At 37.3% G+C, this 18,655-nt stretch overlaps 1 protein-coding gene across 2 annotated transcripts in view; it reads right to left on the bottom strand.

Moving 5' to 3' along the window:
* The window catches only part of LOC131691768 (serine/threonine-protein phosphatase rdgC), a 217,539-nt gene that overhangs the window by 116,598 nt on the left and 82,286 nt on the right, over positions 1 to 18,655 (bottom strand). The window lies entirely within an intron of this gene.

Below are 18,655 nucleotides of genomic sequence, written 5' to 3'. Positions count from 1 at the left end.
TTGCATGATTCAGTGATCGAAACCCAAAACTTCATAAAGTATTTGAAATTATTAAATTAAAATTTGTTTTTGCTATTGAAATTTACAAAATGATAGTATCGCCCCTTTGGCGATTGTTTACTTTTTCGGTCCTATTTCTATTCCTATTTCCTATCAGCATTGAAGTATCGTTCTTACGTTTTTTTACAATAACTACCGTTCTACATCACCGATTTCGTCCGGGTTTTTTTTCAATAGCGATCATTGTTACTATTTACAGCTGGTATCAGCTTGATAATCCTAAAAAAATACGAAAATGACAGTTTCGCTTCTAAACTGCTAGCAAAAAAAGTATCGCCCTGTTTGTTTGCATGGAGCGTGGAGGGCGAAACTTTAAATAAACAAACAAAAATACACTTTCGCCCGTTGTATTTTTTGCTGTAGTTTAAGAAAGCAATATCGTAGAATCAAAATTTTTAGGTTAATTTGTTGCGTTTCAAAGCCCTCATTCGCATGTAAGAAAAAATCCCTATGTTTACATTTGTAAGTATCGCCCTTTTCACAAAAAAGCGTTGAAATGAAATCGCAGCTCCTTATATCACGCTATCTCTGAAGTACATGCGTGCATAGTTTCAAATTTTACTTCGACATCGACTTTTTCTAAAGGTGACTTCCCAGTAGTATTGTTGATTTGAATTATTATCGCTAATCCCAATGCCAAGGAACAAATAAAAACCTCACGAAAACGAACCGTTTGGGAAAATCATCATCATTACTGGAATTTTCATTTTCACGAAACTTTTCGATAACCTTCCGTCACTTGCGTTAATGCACTGGGTGCACAGTAGGGTAACAGGAAAAAATGACCCCTATCGGCCCACCTCTGCGTCGATTCCTAGTCCCACCAGGAGTACTTGCACCAAATTTGAAGCAAATCGGACAAGTCTAACTACCGGACCAACGGGCCTGAAATTTGTATGGGAATTTTCAACAATTTACATGGAGAAAACCCACCAGCATGCATTTTCGCCGCTAGGTGGCACTGTATGCATCGTATTATCACTGTAAGTGAAAATAAGAAGGATAATTGAATTGTCTACAACTTAGTCGAAGACTGCAAGTAAATCCGACTTTGTTAAAAGAAGTTATTAAACTTTTAACGAAGTGATGTCTGAGTCAGTTTTGCATGGGGCCTAATAGTGCATGGTTGTGTATCAGTACTCGATTCACACGAACTAAACATTTTTGTGAAATAATCGTTAGGTTTAGCTCAATGCTATGTTCAGAAGAATTATAGTAAATAATACGAGTCATGCTGTGATTAGAAAATTTTAGTTCCACCTGTTACCGCATAGAGGGCGCCAACACTAACTTTTCAACGGAGAGAGATAGAAATTTGGTGTCTTTTACAAAGTTATAGAACAGGCATTTTTCAGTATTTCTTCTGAACATCTTGATACTCTATCTCTCTTCTATGAAAAGTTAGTAGTGGCGCCCTCTATGCGGTCACAGGTGGAACTAAAATTTTCTAACCAAAACATAACTCGTATTATTTACTATAATTCTTGTAAACATACTATTCGGCTAAATCTAACCATTATTTCACAAAAATATATAGTTCGCGGGAGTCGAGTACTGATACACAACCATGCACTGCTAGGCCCCATGCAAAACTGACTCAGACATCACTTCGTTAAAAGTTTAATAACTTCTTTTAACATAGCCGGATTTACTAGCAGTCTTCGACAAAGTTGTAGATAATTAAAATATCTTTCTTATTTTCACTTACAGTGATAATACGATGTATACAGTGCCACCTAGCGGCGAAAATACGAGCTAGTGAGTCTTCTCTATGTAAATTGTTGAAAAATCCAATATAAACTTCAGGCATGTTGGTCCGGTAGTTAGACTTGTCCGATTTGCTTCAAATTTGGTACAAGTACTCCTGGTGGGACTAGGAATCGACTCAGGGGTGAGTTTTCAAAAATTCATCATTTTTCTGGGCAGTCTAGTGCACAGTGCTCTGAAAATCTAGCGAAATCGTCTTAGGGCACCAGCGGGTCTGTAAAGAATACTAAAAATTAATTTCTATTCCATAATTTTCGGTTCAGCAATTCGAGAGATCGTGCTCACCGCAAGCCATGAAAAATAGACTACGTTGTGAAGCGATGGTCACTATTTATTAAAAAACCACGGTTAAATAAAAAATAAAACTATTAAAAAATTTCAAATAGTTTATAATTTTCACAAACTTATTAGGAAAAATTGTTTAATAAGCTTTCGTAATATTGTGTAGGAAAAAAGCTGAAAATTTGAAAATAAATCTGAGGATTATGTTTGATTACAGAACTCTGGAATTTTCTATTGGAATGTTTTCAGGCAGGAATTTGATATTGATGCTATTAGACAACTGTGAAATCAAGAACAATAGATCAGTTACATATCAGGACCCCATTCCGACAATTTATCAAAAGTCCTCATGATGTTTACAACAACAGGTTATCAATCTACGGATCAGATAATGTTATTGTAATATTGAATTAAATAAGTTTGCATCAATAAATTTTCAACTCCAATCCAATTTTTTTTTGGTGTGGTGGGCGGGGGGGGGGGGGGTTGTATGGTGTTATACCCCAAAACCTTCTCTTGGCTACGCCGTTGCTTGGAGTTATTTATTTCGCTTTTCATTTTCCGAAAGGTTTCAGATCGATCCGATGGTCATATGTTAGAAAAATTGCAGTCAGAAGGTTCGCACAAATGAACATTTTTGCACTGATAAGTTATCAAGTTCCTTCCAGACAACTTGGAAGTGTTCGGTGATTATTTCTAGCGGTTGTAGATAGAAAAATGAAATGCAAAATTCGATTTATCGAAATAATGTTTGGCTTATTACAATAGATTATTACTATATTGAACAAAAAATAGGCGACGAAGAGTAATCCACAAACAACAAGCCATAACTTTTAAAGTATTCAAAATAGATATTTGAAGTCTTCAGTAAAGTTATTCGCAAAAGTAAGAGCTACAAGTTTTCTGAAGGCATCATTTCGTTATAATCACTTCCAAGAAAATTTGTGAAAATATCTCACTCATAGGGGGATTAATCAGCAAAAGCATAATACGAAAAGAAATAGCATATTACCTCCATTAAATTCTCCGAAGATACTATTGACCTAAAATAAGCCGTTTTGGCGTTAATAATAGATTACATGTTTTTGGTCATATTTCTGGCAATGGGAAATGATAAAAATCTTTCGTCCGCATTTAATGTTAAATATCTCTTTTAATAATAGTCCGATTTCAACAATCTATAGCTTGTTCGAAAGGTATTCGTTAAAGCTGTCTACAAACATATAAATTGTTGATCTATATTGTCAATTCCGGCAGATAATTTAAAAAAACTGCAAAAAACGCCATTTTTACGCATTCAAACATTCATATCTTAAAAACTAAACATCAGAATCAAAAACAAATTAATAGCGTTCATACTGTTTTTTAGTTCTTTCATTTAAAATTGGTTTGGATAAGATCGGTTCAGCCATTGCTGAGAAACACGAATGAGAATTTGTCCGTTACATACACACACACACACACACACAGACACACACACACAGACATTGTCCCAAATCGTCGAGCTGAGTCGATTGGTATATAAGACTCGGCCCTCCGGGCCTCGGAAAAAATCTTGAAAGTTTGAGCGAATTCTATACATTTCTTTTATAAGAAATGTAAAAAACCGTTTACTGAGACCTCACCTGTTGAGATTTCTTGCCAAAAATGGGGTTCTTTGGAATAACAATATCGCTCATTGTGGCAAACAAAAAATAATTATTTTTCAACTATAAATAAGATCATGATTAGGGTTATAATTTTTTTTTTCTTGAGTTGTCCTACTGGAACTGTAGAGCTAGGTTCTCGGAAGGGCTCCCCATCAGAATCAGACACTACAATTGCAGACGAGACAGACAATTGCAGCGGGCCGTGATTTTGAATGTAATATTCATTGTACGGTTCAGGTATGTGCGGGTGTAGGGACTATGCGATCGTGTGTATCATCGCGAAGGGCTCGAGCATTTGTAAGTTAACGTGTTCGATCGCGTGTGCGTGTTTGTATGCCGCGTGTGCTAACGTGTATGTAACTTCGTGTGTATAAATTCTATTTTATAACCGTGTGCCTTTCGCACATTCGCGCGTGTTCTTGGATAATCGCGCATGGACCGTGAATCTAATACTCTATTTTTGGTGTACGACTCAGATGCTAGAAGAAAGTGAGATCTTCCATATCACTAGAGTTCCCGGACATGTCGACATGGAACGTATTTTCTAGTGGATATAAGCTTTATTTTTTAATTAGTCCTACTGAATAAATGGACCCATGTTACTAGAAAAGAGAGTAATGGTTTTCGGACGTGACCGATACACGATCGTGCGAAAACGGACGTTTGTAGGTTTGCGTTTGAGACAACGTTTGAAACTCCGTAAGTGCTAAAACGTTAACCTTATTACCGGGGAGTTATCAAGTTCGCGTGATCTCGGGCGTACGTGTGCGTTGTTAATCGCGAAAGGCTTAAGCGTTCGTATTTTAACGTATCTGTCACGTGCGCTCGCCTGAATGTGACTTCGCGTGTATAAAACTGGATTTTGTAACCGTGTAACCATTCATATATTCGCATGCGTTCTGGGATGGTCACGCAGACCGTCATTCTGATATTTAGTTTTCGGTGTGCAATTCACTTTCTGACAGGGAGTGAGTTACCCCATATCATACCCGAGTTCCCGGTCATGTCACCATGGAACGTGGATATGAAAGCTTTTTTAATTGGTCCAATTGAAGGCATGGATCTAGTCTGCTGTTACCAAGGATAGAAACTTCTGGAAGTGACCGATTCATGATCGTGCGAGCGAGGGAGCTTGAGACCGCGTTTAAAAATTTTTAGAAGCTGAGACGTTTTCTACATTACCACCAGGATGTTATTATGTTTGCGAGATCGCGGGTGTAGGTGCCGTGGATGGTCGCGACGGGCTCAAGCATTTATATATTAACGTGTTTGTCACGTGTTTGTGACTTCGCGTGTATAATTTCGATTTTATAATCATGTAGCGTGTATTCCTGAATGATCGCGCGCGGACCGTGAATCTGATGCTTCATTTTTGATGTATGGTACAGATGGTAGAAGAATGTCAGTTTCCCCATATAACTAAAGTTCCAGGTCATGTCACGTGTTGTCTAGTGAATATGAGCGTCACTTTTTTGATTGGTTCAACTGAGGTATTAGTCTAGACTGCTAGGACTGAGGTTAGACTTCCATACGTGACCGTTTCATGATCGCGCGAGTGGTGGGTTAATGCTTGAGACTGCGTTTGGAAGTTTATAGGAGCAACGTTTACTTTACTACCGGGGTGTTTTTATGTTGGCGAAATCGCAGGCAATTACAATTGCACCGGAGCACGTTACAATCCTTCAGTTCCGGGTCCTCTCTGACCTTCTTGAGCAGCGCTGTATACAGGGTGGCCAGACCTACCGATTTATCGGTAGTCCTACCGATTTTGGTCTTCCTTGCCGATTCACAGACGACCAAGGCAAAACTACCGATATTTTGTTATTCCTACCGAAAACTACCGATTTTTATTGATTTTGGACACATCCTACTCAACATTCATTTTTTGGGTTGGATTTGGTCTGGGATCTGTGTTGTCAGTATTTTACAATTCTATGTCAATACTACGTTTTTGGGACAACAACCCGGCCTACCGATAACTACCGATAAACTTTTAGTGACCCTACCGATATTAAGGAATTCTATCTGGCCACCATGGTCGCGTCATTGGCTTTGACGAGCACAGCTTCTCGCTTTGGTGCCTTCTGGCGAGCCGAGGGATTTCCTTTCCTCATCTGTTCCCTTTTCGCTCCAAACTTCTTTTTTGCTGTTTCCGTGTTTCTCCTTCCGACCTACAACGGTACTCCAGTTTTCTCCCTGCCGGATGACGTCCTTTCCTTCGGCAATGAAAGCCTCCTCGAACATCAGCCTCCTGGGCCCATCTGGTCTTCCGTCTCCAGGCGAGGTTCTTGTCCTTTTTGGGGTCACGGAAACTGGCGTGTTCTCCGCTCCAATCTGCTTCTCCTTCCACTGCTTCGGAGGGGCTAGGAAGATAGTAGCCTTAGCCGACGACAATGCTTGCTCAGCTACATCAGCCCTCCGCGTTACCGAGTCATACTCCTTCATGGTAGACACTAGTGCCATTCGGATTTTGAGAACCATCTTCTTAATGTCCTTGTGGACATTGTTTCTCGCATCCACAAACTTGTGGAGCTCCGCCACCAAGTGCTTCGCTGTCACTATTTTTGGCTTATGTGGGGTATAACTAAGCTGACCAACTCTGACGAAAAAATTCGTACCGCAACGAAGTGAAATCGTTCACCACGCTCAGGCAAACAGTCCGCACAGTGTGCGGATTTTTTGTCGGAGTTGGTCAGCTTAGGTATAACCAAATACAAATTTGTATTTGGTATAACTCACTCTGGCTGATATTGCTGTTGCTACTGCTTCCCCTCCTTCTGCTCTTGCTGAATGACCTCAGGTACTGCTGCTGGTGGTGACCTCACCAAACCACCTCTGGCAAACGGATTAACCGCGCCTGCTCCATATGTATGAGTTTCTTGGTTTTTCTCCATTTTATTGGGTCCCAACTCCGGGCCGCTATCTCCACTCGTTGTACGTAGTCACCTCTTGTGATCCCATGATTATCTATGCAACAGGGAGGTTATACTAGTGTTGACACTATATATCATGGAGAGTAGTGTTCAGAGCCGGATCGGCATAAAATCGAGTTTTGACGGTACCCAAAGACCTGCCAGGTTTTTGTCGAGACGGAGGCAGCCGTGCTGTTAGCCTGCCATTTCAAGCCGGTGTCAGAAAGATCCTTACTCAGAGAGTATAAAAGCACGCCTGTCAGTCCAAAGTCGCCATCCAATTCGTGATCCGTGTCCTGTCTGTTGGCGTTCGCCATGACCAGTATGCCATAATCAGGATGTTACTGGAGACGATCCCGATGTGCCGGTTGGCACATTTTATTGATATGATCTTAATACTGAAATCTTAGGATCTTAGCAGAAGCGGCACAGACTCGCTTCGTCGGAGCTGCATTCGGAGTTATGGCTTTTTTCAGATTTAGCAGAGCTCAATCCCAACTCCTATCCTAGCAAGACTCCCCAGCATCCCAGTTTTGTTAAATTTCTTTATGGTCTTTATGGAAGTGTGAATAGGGTAAAGCGGTGTAATATGAATCCGTTGGGGAGGATAACTATGTTTCGACTTTGAACACAATGATCCCCTTCAAGTTATTGCTTTATTGGTTAGAAATTGGTTTCAAAATGGCTCTCTCTGGGAAGCATAATAACAAAAGTGTTCAAAACTCTGAAAGATGCATGAAGTCTAGCTTCTTTCTTCTAGGATACCCAACAAATTTATATATTAAACGCAAGTAAATAATAATTATGTAGTACAATAATAATAATTGTATAATACTGGTATTAAAACTGAGCGGGGCTTGCCGACGGGAAAATGACCGTCATTCCGAAATGAGTCATTGGAAAATCGATAGAGCTAACACCTACTATATCCCGAGACTAAGTTTTTAGGATGCAGTGATTGGACCATATGCAGAAAACTTTTTTTCATTGCCGGCCAGTGGAAGTTAACACACCCACACACATAGTATACAATCCACTTCTCACTGATCGGCAATTATTTTATGAATGAAACTTGTCTACACCTGTTTATTGATATATGTATGTATTTGTTGCAAACAGTTTCCGCCCTGGAAATGAAAGGTGATAGCCTTAAAATATATCTAATGACCCATTCCAGGAATTCCTGGTCTTAGACGTACATTCTGAGATCGCCTTCATTTGTAATAAACCCGGCACGAATACATGCACGTAACATTTTGGTACGTGCTATATATTCACACTTCCAAAATAAAAAAATAACTATTTTGATTCTGGCATGCATTTAGTTCAAGCATTTGATCAATACATTTTTTGATGAAGTTTATATTTGCGTCTAAAAATAACATAAAACGATCTCCAGAGTTCGGCTCCTAATCAATATATTGCTGACATTGCGGCGAATATCTCCTCCAACATCGATCAACCAAGGAGATGAATCAGCCAGTCAATTTCAGATGGCGTTGCAGATGGCAAGCGGAAGGAATTGGTGTACTATTTACACACTTAATTTGGTTCTACCGAACTCCAGCTTTTTTCGCAACTTTTACCGAGTTTTACACAGCCGAGCACACGGCTAACAAAGCGTTTACCGAGATTTCAGTAGAAAGGCCGTTTGTTTTGCGGAAACTCGGAAAATATATCACTAAAAATCAACAAATTTAATCCACTTTACTGAGCTATCGGAAATTACCGAACTGCGTTGAGCGTGTAGTGACTCGAATCACGCACGTACTTGTCAAAATTATTAGAAGTTGTGATACAATATCCACACAGAATTGCACTAGTCGCCGGGAAAAAGATCTGGTGAATGGTAAATTCCTATTGTCACTTAACTACACTCTACTACCCATGATCGCATAATTGTCCCGTTTTCTTTGGATGGGGAGTCTATTTCACTGAAAAAATCAGAACGATGGCTGACGCGTTTGGGAGATTCGGCAGTACTGGCCACTTCGTCTTATAACTATGCTATTTGCGGTGCCCAGGGCCGCCGAGAGGGGAAGGAGGAGAGGGGACGGGTGTGGTTCCCCCGGGTCCGGAGTTGCAGATGGGGCCCGGACTTTGAACAAATATAATAATTCTAACAAATATTACTTCAATAACAATTTATTTGAAAAAGCAATTAAAGTTTCAATATTGGCATGATTTATTCAGAATAACTTGCCTATACTCTAAAGTGCAGCATGTTGGGAAAAACATCATTTTATCAATTAGAAGATCAAACATTTCATGGTATAAACAATGTTGATGATTTTAGGACATATTATGAGGATTTTTTTGGATCTCGTAAGAATTTCGCAAATTGGATAAAAATGTTTTTCTCTAAAAGCACGTATTTTCGATTGAAATGAATTATGACGACGTCGTAAGTGATTTTATGGACGATACCAAAATGAAGGTGTTACAACTGATAAGACCAAACTGAACTGTGGTGAACGGTTCGTCTTGGCAAAAAGAGAAATTACCAAATATGGTCCAATTTCTATTTCTATCGTATGTCATACCAAAAGGTTTTTAATGAAGGAAAAACTGATCAAAAGAAAACTTTGAGAACTTAAAAACGATTTTAACGCGCAGTAGGCAAAAATACCTATGATCGTTTTTTGTAGATTGTGTATTAAAAGACTGAAAATTATTTTCTATTTAATACTTGCTATAATTATCTCATGGATTTTGATTTTGAGTTCGACACTTTGCAATCAGCGGATAGGATTCAAAAACAGTGGCCCATTTTTGCTTAAGCTATACGGTTAAAATAGAAGCCTTAGTCAATTGCGATTTCTTATCTTTTCAAAATGATATGTGATTTCTATTTCTTCTTATTTTAATCCGTCGTAACTGCTAAATGAATCCCTGAAGTATCTATTATAAAGAAGAAAAAACTCACCAACCTTCTTTTAGAGTGCTCAATTGGTCAAATAGGACTCCAGAAAGGAATCCTGAATAACTCTACAAATCAAGAGCATCAAAATTCACGATGAAAACGTTCTTTAATAATTTTTCGTGTTCATTTAAAAAAATATTTAAATACGAGACCCCAAAAGTTTTTTATCTTTTACTAACTTTCTCAATTTAAATAAATTTTTCCACTTGTTGGAATTTCGTCGGAGAAATTCTATATTCTTCATATAACTGATTCCACTTTTTCTCTTATTCTATTGTTTCATATTTAAATTGTCTGCATTTTTTATTGTTTCTTTTCCATTCCACCCAGGTTTTTTTCCTTCTATTTGCTTCATTTATTCTTATTCTACATTTTAGTTTAGATATTTTTTCGAAATTTTCCTTTCGCTATTTTTACCATTTTTGCTGCTTTTTTATAATTTGCCCCATTTATTCGATTCGTTTCATCTCTTCATGTTTTTTTTAATTTTTGTATTTTATCTGACGCTTAATTTGTTTCTTTTTCATCCGTTTGTTCACTTGATTTTATTAAATTTATTTAATTTATTCCACGAAATTTTTATTTGCCAATTTTTTTTGTAGGGGAACCCGGAGTTAGTCGACCATTTAGGTGGATAGATGTGAAAAAAATTACCGGTCAACGTTTATTAGTTTGAAACTTCAGCTACATTTTGGTGCCACAAAATTTTCACCACGCATTGGCAACTATAGGCGACGATTTGCATTATCGATTTTGTTGGCTATTTTCGGCAAATTTAAGACTAAGGGCCGATTTCTTCACCCGCACTTAAGCCAAGTTTAAATGTACTGGTGAACCTGGTTTAAAAGATAATCAAGGGTGATGAAATCGGCCCTAAGAGGTACGAAAGCAATGAAATTGAATGAACTCTACATTTCTCCATCATTTTCAAATGTAGGGGTAATTCGAATCTTCCTGCGGGGAAATTCAGACCGCTAATTTTTTTTTTGATTTTTTTGTAATGGAATGAAATATTTATTAGAGAAACTCCAAAAATGAATCAAAAAAAAAAATTGCGTAAAAAAATTAATCTGGTTAGTCACAGGCTGTCGATTGGTGCATCACGTATTTTCATTGCGTGTGCAATCGTCTGCCTAACCGCAAACCGCTGAACGGTGGTTGATGGAATATGGGGTCCAAATAACCCCGCACGCTCGTTTCGCAAAACAGTGGTGCGCGTCTTGCATTCATCTGTGTGATATTTGTCAAAACAAATATCATTCCATAAAATAGGAGTCTCAAGCTTTCCAAAACACCTACTTGTTATGTTTTTCACTTTTATTTGTTGTCTTAATCACGGTTTTACCATTATAATGATTTTTGTTTTGAGAATGACGAAAAATTAAACACGTTGTATCTCTATTCTAAAAAAACAAAGAATTAGATGCAGCTGTCAAATTCAGTCTTCCCATATGGTCAGTGTTAAGTCAGACCGGACTAAGTCGCAAAACACCAAAGAGAGATAATGATAGCACTGGATAAAGAATTTCTTCGGCTATATTAGACTCTTGCCAGATTTGAAATATGTAACAATAAACAAGAATTACGACAAAAATTTATTTTCATTTATAACGTAAAGGATGCTGCGATTCAAACTTTAAACTCGTTTTTCTCGAAATCAATATTTTGTCACTTAGTCCGGTCTGACTTAACACAGACCATATGCGCATCGCACAAAATGTTCGCTCTGGTTCTGTGCTCATATTATACCCACACTTCGTATACGAACTCAAACACGCTATTTCGTACCTAAACACGTGCACATGTTTGCCTGAACAACCGAGCCCTATGTACGTACACTGTGTGCGTACACGTAAGTTCGAGGCACTAGTTTTCTCTTTCTCACTTTCATCATCACTAGCGTTGACAATTTTTACCTTGTGCAAATCGTTCTCGTGTGCGCACCCGGTGTGCGTACATGGAAGTTTAAACTAGAGTTTGTACACCGTTCGCTTGGATTGGATGTTTGAGACAAACCTGTACATCGGGACGAAACATGTTTAAGATTGAACGTGTGCACGAAATTTTGTACACAGGTACAAAATTGTCGATGTTCATGGGAAGTCTGGTCAAATTTAATGTTTTAGAACAGCGGTTCCACGAATATGTACGACAGTCAGAATGTCTTACGATTTTCTGAGAAATCGAGGGGGTCCGAATTACTCCCACGGTCCCAATAGCCCCGGGTGTCCCTATTCTGTTTTAGTATTTTCTCTTTTTTTGTAACTATTTGAGTACTTGCCCCATCCGCTCTTTTTCATATTTTTAATTTTTGGGTCGCTCTCAATTTAAAATATTTTTTTTTCTTTTTTTTCGTTTTAGTTTTTGTTTGTGTTGTGTATTTTTCTGTTCTCCATTTTACAGTTTTTGGAATTTGTGCTTTTCTTTTGTATGGGCTTTTTAGTATTATCCCATTTTTCTTTATTGTTATGTTTCATTAGCTTTAGCATTTTCTTTTTTTACCCATTTAAACAATTTTGAATTTCATATTTTCCGTTTTGTTCATTTAATCATTTTAACATTTTACGCATTATTTTATTTCGATCTTTTTGTGATTTGTACATGTTTTCCGTTTCGTCATTTTTTTCCGCTGTTACTTCATATGAATTTATTTTCTTTGATATTCCCATTTTTTTATTTTTCTTTCATTTTTCTTTATTGTAGTATTCCTATTTTTCCAATTTCATCCAGCATTTTCATTCTTATGCATTTAAACCATTCTAATTTTACATGCTTTCTATGATTTTACTTTTGTCTATTTTTGGGCCCTTGATCCAATTTTCTATTATTTTCTTCAATCTATTCCGTCCAATTGTTACCATTTATTTCTACTTCCATTAATACATGAAACTTATTTTGTTCTAAATTAGTTTATTTTCAAAAAATTGCTCGTTTTTTATTTTTCATTGTTATTTTATTTTTATTTAGTTATTCAATTCTTGTTTCTGTTTTCATTCATTCAATTTTTTATGAATTTGGTGACCAATTTTTATATTTTAAATATTTTATATTATTGTTATTTTTACATCTAACTCAGTGAGCCCATTTTGGTCATTTCTGTATTGTGTTTGTAGCATAGTTTTTATTTTTTGTTGATCTCATTTTTTTCCTTTTGTCGTTTTTCCTGTTTTCCACGCTTATGATATTGTATTTTTCATTTTGTCGTTTGCCGTTTACATTTTTTAATCGCGTTGCAATGTTTTAGTCTAATTTAATTTTTAATAATGTTAGTTTAATTTGATTGTTTCAATTATTCAATCTGTACTATATTTCTATTTCTTCCAATTTTTGACATGCTTTTAAATTTTAATTTGTCCATTTTCTGTTGTTTTTCTGCTTTGCATTTTTTTCTATTTTGGATATTGCTAGGTTTTCGACTATTTGCATATCATTAATCTTTTTCCATTATTTTAGTTGCAATTTTTCAGCTTTCTCGTTATGTTCCATTTTATCTATTTTTGCCTTTCTCATATAGAAAGGTTATGCAATCACTCTGAAAAACGTCAAACTAATCCCGGCCCGGAAGGCCGAGTGTCGTATCCCATTCGACTCAGTTCGTCGAGATCGGAAAAAGTCTGTATGTGTGTGTATGTGTGTATGTATGGGTGTGTATGTGTGTGTATATATATGTGTGTGTGTGTGTATGTATGTGCGTATGTGTCAAAAAATGTCACTCATTTTTCTCAGAGATGGCTTGACCGATTTGCCCAAACCTAATCTCAAATGAAAGGTGCAACCTTCCCATCGGCTGCTATTGAATTTTGGATCGATCGGAATTCTGGTTCCGGAATTACGGGTTTCAGAGTGCGGCCACACAGAAATTTCTCATATAAACTATAGTAAAAATTAAAAATAGAATTTTTATTTTTGATGCTAAATGTGTTCAAGGTGCATGAAACGTCGAGATTTGATGCAAACTCGAAAAAAAAAATTGACGAAAATTCACTTTTTTGGATTTTGGCACATTTATGCCTTTCTCATATAGAAAGGTTATGCAATCACTCTGAAAAACGTCAACCTAATCCCGGCCTAAACCTAATTTTTTTTCGACTCGCATAAGGTTTCTGGATTTTAACAGGGGCGTAGTTGATGGTTTACGGAGAGGGGTAACATCCCCCTCTACTGTTCACTCCCCTCCTTTAAAAATCTCCTTAAATCACCCCTCAGACCACCACTCCATCCAGCCCTCATACCCCTCCCTTTCAACCCCATCATCTTTAAACCACCACTATATCACAAAGCATACCAATTTAAGCTGGGGAGTCGTTCGTTCATGGGACTTTCGCCCTCCTCACATACCCACCCCCGCTTGACAAAATGAGTTAGCAAGCAGATAACATTGATCTAATGCTGATTAGGCTAATGGAGTATGATATTTTTTTGTTTCAAGTGTTTCACCGTCGACACGTAGCTCATCAAGTTCGTGGCTGTCATTGTGTATAAGTGCAAAGTGTACTAAGAATGTAATGGACATTTCCACAATTATGTTGAACATAAAAAGCCTCCGTGCCATAATTTAGAGAAATGAGAAAGGCACAATTGCACCGCAAGGTGGATTAAAACAGGTATTTTATTTTTCCTCGTTTGTTACTTACTGATTTATTTTCGTTTCGTTTTTCTCTCTTTAAATTCTATCTATTTAATGTTCTTTTTGCTTAATTTTAAATTTATTGCATTTCCATTTTACTATCGTGAATTTTTGAATAAAATTGTATCACATATATAAATGAAGGTCTCGCAAAAATCACCTGTATCAGTTTTCCCCGAAACCGAAGAAAGTCAGCTACACTATCGAACAAATGAGATGTTGTACTTTTAGAGGATGGCATTGTAGTAGCGCACCGACTTGGCCGAATGTGCTTTTTTAAACAAATTCTAAGTGAAACCAGACTAAGATCCCAACAAATCCATGCAATAAATATGAATTATTAATAAATCGGCTCCTTCCAAAACCACTAAAATTTTCGTAGAGATATTTAAAAGGTTTTACGATCAAAATTTGGTCGACTGAAAAACCCTCATTTGCCTGCGCGTCGAAAGATTACTTCATTTACAAAAGTGTCGAAGCACGAAGAACAACGCAGCGAAATTTTACTCGCGTATCGCCTACTATCGTATCGAACTACTTGCACGCCAAGTTAGCGATAAAAAAGGGCCAAATCAACTGCTACCAGTGCAATAGCAACCGGATGGGAAAACTGGTTTTCGAGCATTCAAGCAAGCCGTCGAAGTTCACACAGAAATATCTGATTTGGCAGGCTTTTTGTACCTGTGGTTTGAAAAATGACATTTTCATTGCAACCAAGACCGTCAACTAGAAAATTTACTTGAAAAAGTGCATGAAAAAACGTCTGCTACCTTTCATGAAGCAACACGATTTTCCAATGCTGTTTTGGCCGGATTTGAAATTCTGCCACTACGAAAAAAGGACGTGTAGTGGTATGCCGCCAACAATGTTCAGGTGGCCCCCAAAGACAAGAACAGTCCCAGCACGCTAGAGCACGGCCCAATCGAGGAGTATTGGTCTATCGTCAAGCGAAGCCTGAAGAAGACCCAAATCTATTTAAGTAAACTGGCTATGTCGAACAAAATGGACGAGGTGGCTATAGCATTTGATGGCAGTCAGTGGTTAAAAGACGTTCAACCGAAAGCTTTTCTTTTTTTATACTAATTGAGCTTACGAAAAAAATGTTTTTTTTCATAAAAAAATTTAATCAATTTACATGCATTCATGTTTAACAATATTTTGATCATAGAGATGGTTGGTTGGCGTGATGCCACTTAGCCCAGTGCGTCTGGGTTCAATCCCAGCCGAAGTCATTGAGAATTTCTGAGGTGAAAACGCTGTGTCACGTCTTCCCTCGCAAGGGAAGTAGAGCCGTTGGTCCTAGCTCATTTGTTGATGATCCGATATCTGGTTGTGGTGTCACATCTCTGGTGTCGGTGATAGACACTCAGTGCGGACAGAGACCGACAGAAAATAAACAAAAAAACTTGACTTTGAAATGAAAATTTGTATTCACAGCACTAAGTGTATTCTACTATAGTTCTGTCACAAAAGTTTCTATGCAATATACATAATAGAAGAGAACGATTTTTCCAATAGCTCCAAAATCCAAAAATCTACAATGATGAAGGGGGCCCTTATACTAGACTCCCCGGGCCCGTAATTTCTTTTTACAGCCCTGGCGGTGCCCCATACCTCGGAGATTCGTCCATTATGCCCATGAATCAAGACGACACTGTGAGCTGCCAGCACGATGTAATGTTTGAGCTGCCGTACATTCTTCTATATAAATCATCATTTTCAGTGCGATGAATTCAAACCGAATGGTTTGTTCTTAATTATCTAGCGCGTCTGTTTGCAAATTAGAGAAGACGTTCGTGTGGATTTGAAAATTTGCCAAGTGGGTGTCATACAGGATTGACCTGTTTCAAACATAGAACAATAAAATCTTCAAATTTTAGTTTTATCATTCACGCAGGTAATTTTATATTCAGTGCCATCCGTTCGTCGAAAACGTCTTCATCGCAATACTGTGTCTTCGTGACTTAATTAACCCATTTAGATTTTCACCTTTCCTTGTAATTGCTTTTCTATCATCGGAAGATGATGACCGCCGTTGGCAGCGCGTGGAAGACAGTATCATGATAAGATATCTTTTCTCTAGATTTCTAAGGAGATGATACTATCTAAGTACCCACCCGAGTGATGGGTACGAGACATAATTTCCGAACGATCAAAGAAATTATAATTATAACAAGTAGACGAATAATGTTTCCCATCGTCTGCCTATAAATTTTCTTCCTCCTTTCAAGACGTATGTGGCCTCGTTCGCTATGTACACACATGTCCGGAGTGATGTACGAACTCTTGCCCAAGTGAAGTATTGGGTTGAGTGACAATATCAATTTACGTTAACCTGATTAGATGCCCGCCTAAAATACGGTATCAATCCGATGGTGGGTAGAGGTTCTTGGAGTCGAACTGCCTTACACCAACCAGGTCAGTCACGAACGGAGCAAGGCGAGTGTCTTCTACCGAACAGTTCCACACCTTCTTCTTCTATCAGTTTCGTTTCACGTTTAAAGAACCCAGGATCAACATCGCCTGTGACCTAAAGATATTGGATTTTGTTATCGACACACATCGGGAAAGTATACAGCCAAGAGTCATCAAATGGACTACCAAACACCCCCTCCGCTCGGTGCTACACCTCGTCGAGTCAGACATATGGAAAGGCAGGAAATCAATTACCGATGGCGTGTTGCTTGTATCGCACGGGTTGATTTAGTGCTGCATCCTGAAGCAACCCGGGTGACAGACCTAGGACTGATTAAAGCGAACTTGGCTGACAACGAAAGTCAACCCTCGTTGGGTAAGATGGATTGGTGTTTTAATTTATAGAAGCTTGAACCGTCCGATTGTGTATGGGGGGCGGAGGGATGGAGTGGTGCGATTGAGTTGGGGTAGTTTAGAACATCTGCACGCACTTGTAATTTAAATGAACGACGATAGACATTCGGTTGTTGAGAGCGTACAGTATTTCAAATCGTAAAGATTCAAAGGTATTCCAAATATTCAGAGTTGAACATAAATTTAAGTGTGCAAGGCTGATTGTAGTGCATCTTGTCTTTTATTATGAGCATGGATGATTTTCGACATATTTTAGATTGCTTATAACGAGAATAAAATAGCATTATCCACTTCATGTCCATACAAAAATACCAAAATGCAACAAATCCCGACTTTAAAGCTTTATATATGATTACGCGAAAGTTGCGACATCGTTGATCAATTTAGAGGAATTCCACGAAGATCCGTCCGAAAATCTTTAAAATCGTGACCGACCATCTTCGATTCTGATGAAACTTTACACGTTTCACCAGCATGGAAGACTAAACCTTTTCCACAGGTAATAAGATTATTTTGCCTCAAGAGCAACTTTTCAAAGGGCGTAAAGGTTTCCACGTCTTTGAATTTCAAAAAAAAAATTGTTAGATTACTGTATTTTATACAGCAAAACTATCGGAGAACGAGTTATAGGGAATGAATACTTCTGTCCGAAAAAAATATGCACTGAAAAAAATGTTGTGTCATTTTTCAAAAAAATAAAAATTTATTTTAAAAATTTAAATTGCGAAAAAACCCATTTTTATATTTTGTCAACAAAAACCTAAAGAGAAAAGAAACATTTTGAATGTAATCGCATGATGGAGAACTTATCGGTAAAAAAGTTTTTCTAACAATAACTTTATACATGTTTTTAAATTTACTACTAATTGACATACAAAACTGTAATTTTATTACGGAATATAATTCTAAGCTTCATTTAAAATCAAAATGCATTTAACAAAAATCTTCCAAAATGCGATAGTTTTCGAGATATTTGGAATTTTGCACCAACAAAAACAATTAATTCGTGTAATTATGCTCTTTTTAAAAGTTATTCGCATTACCCGCATCATTAAATGTCAACAATCTAATGTTTATAATTTTAAAGACGTAAATGCAACTTTTTAGTGTATTTGGATCATGGAGAAGCTTTCAACAAAAAAGTTTTCCTAACAACAACTTTTGACATATTTTTATAATTCATACTATTTAACGACCTTTTCATAAGTTATTCTCGTTTCTCCATCAACAATAAAAGGTTTTTCAAAAGGACCATAAACTTTCCTGCAACTTTTCCTTTGACATCAGGGTGATATTGTAAAGCATTTAATAGTTACAAGAGAACAACCATAATATGATTCAACTTCAAAGTTTAATCAACAGTCTCTTGGTTGAATAATATTTTGGTTGCTTTCATGTAACTTTCAAATGGTTTACAATATCGCCTTGATGTCAAAGGGAAAGTTGCAGTAAAGTTTATGGGCCTTTTGAAAAACCTATTATTGTTGATGGAGAAACGCGAATAACTTATGAAAAGGTCGTAATAAAACAAAATAATTGTGTTGTTAAAACAAAAGTTAAAATATCTCGAGAACTAATACATTCCAGAAAATTTTTGTTATAAGCA

Source organism: Topomyia yanbarensis, chromosome 3 (genome assembly GCF_030247195.1).
Source record: "Topomyia yanbarensis strain Yona2022 chromosome 3, ASM3024719v1, whole genome shotgun sequence".
Taxonomy (NCBI): domain Eukaryota; kingdom Metazoa; phylum Arthropoda; class Insecta; order Diptera; family Culicidae; genus Topomyia; species Topomyia yanbarensis.
This window is presented reverse-complemented; position numbering and strand designations above follow the sequence as displayed.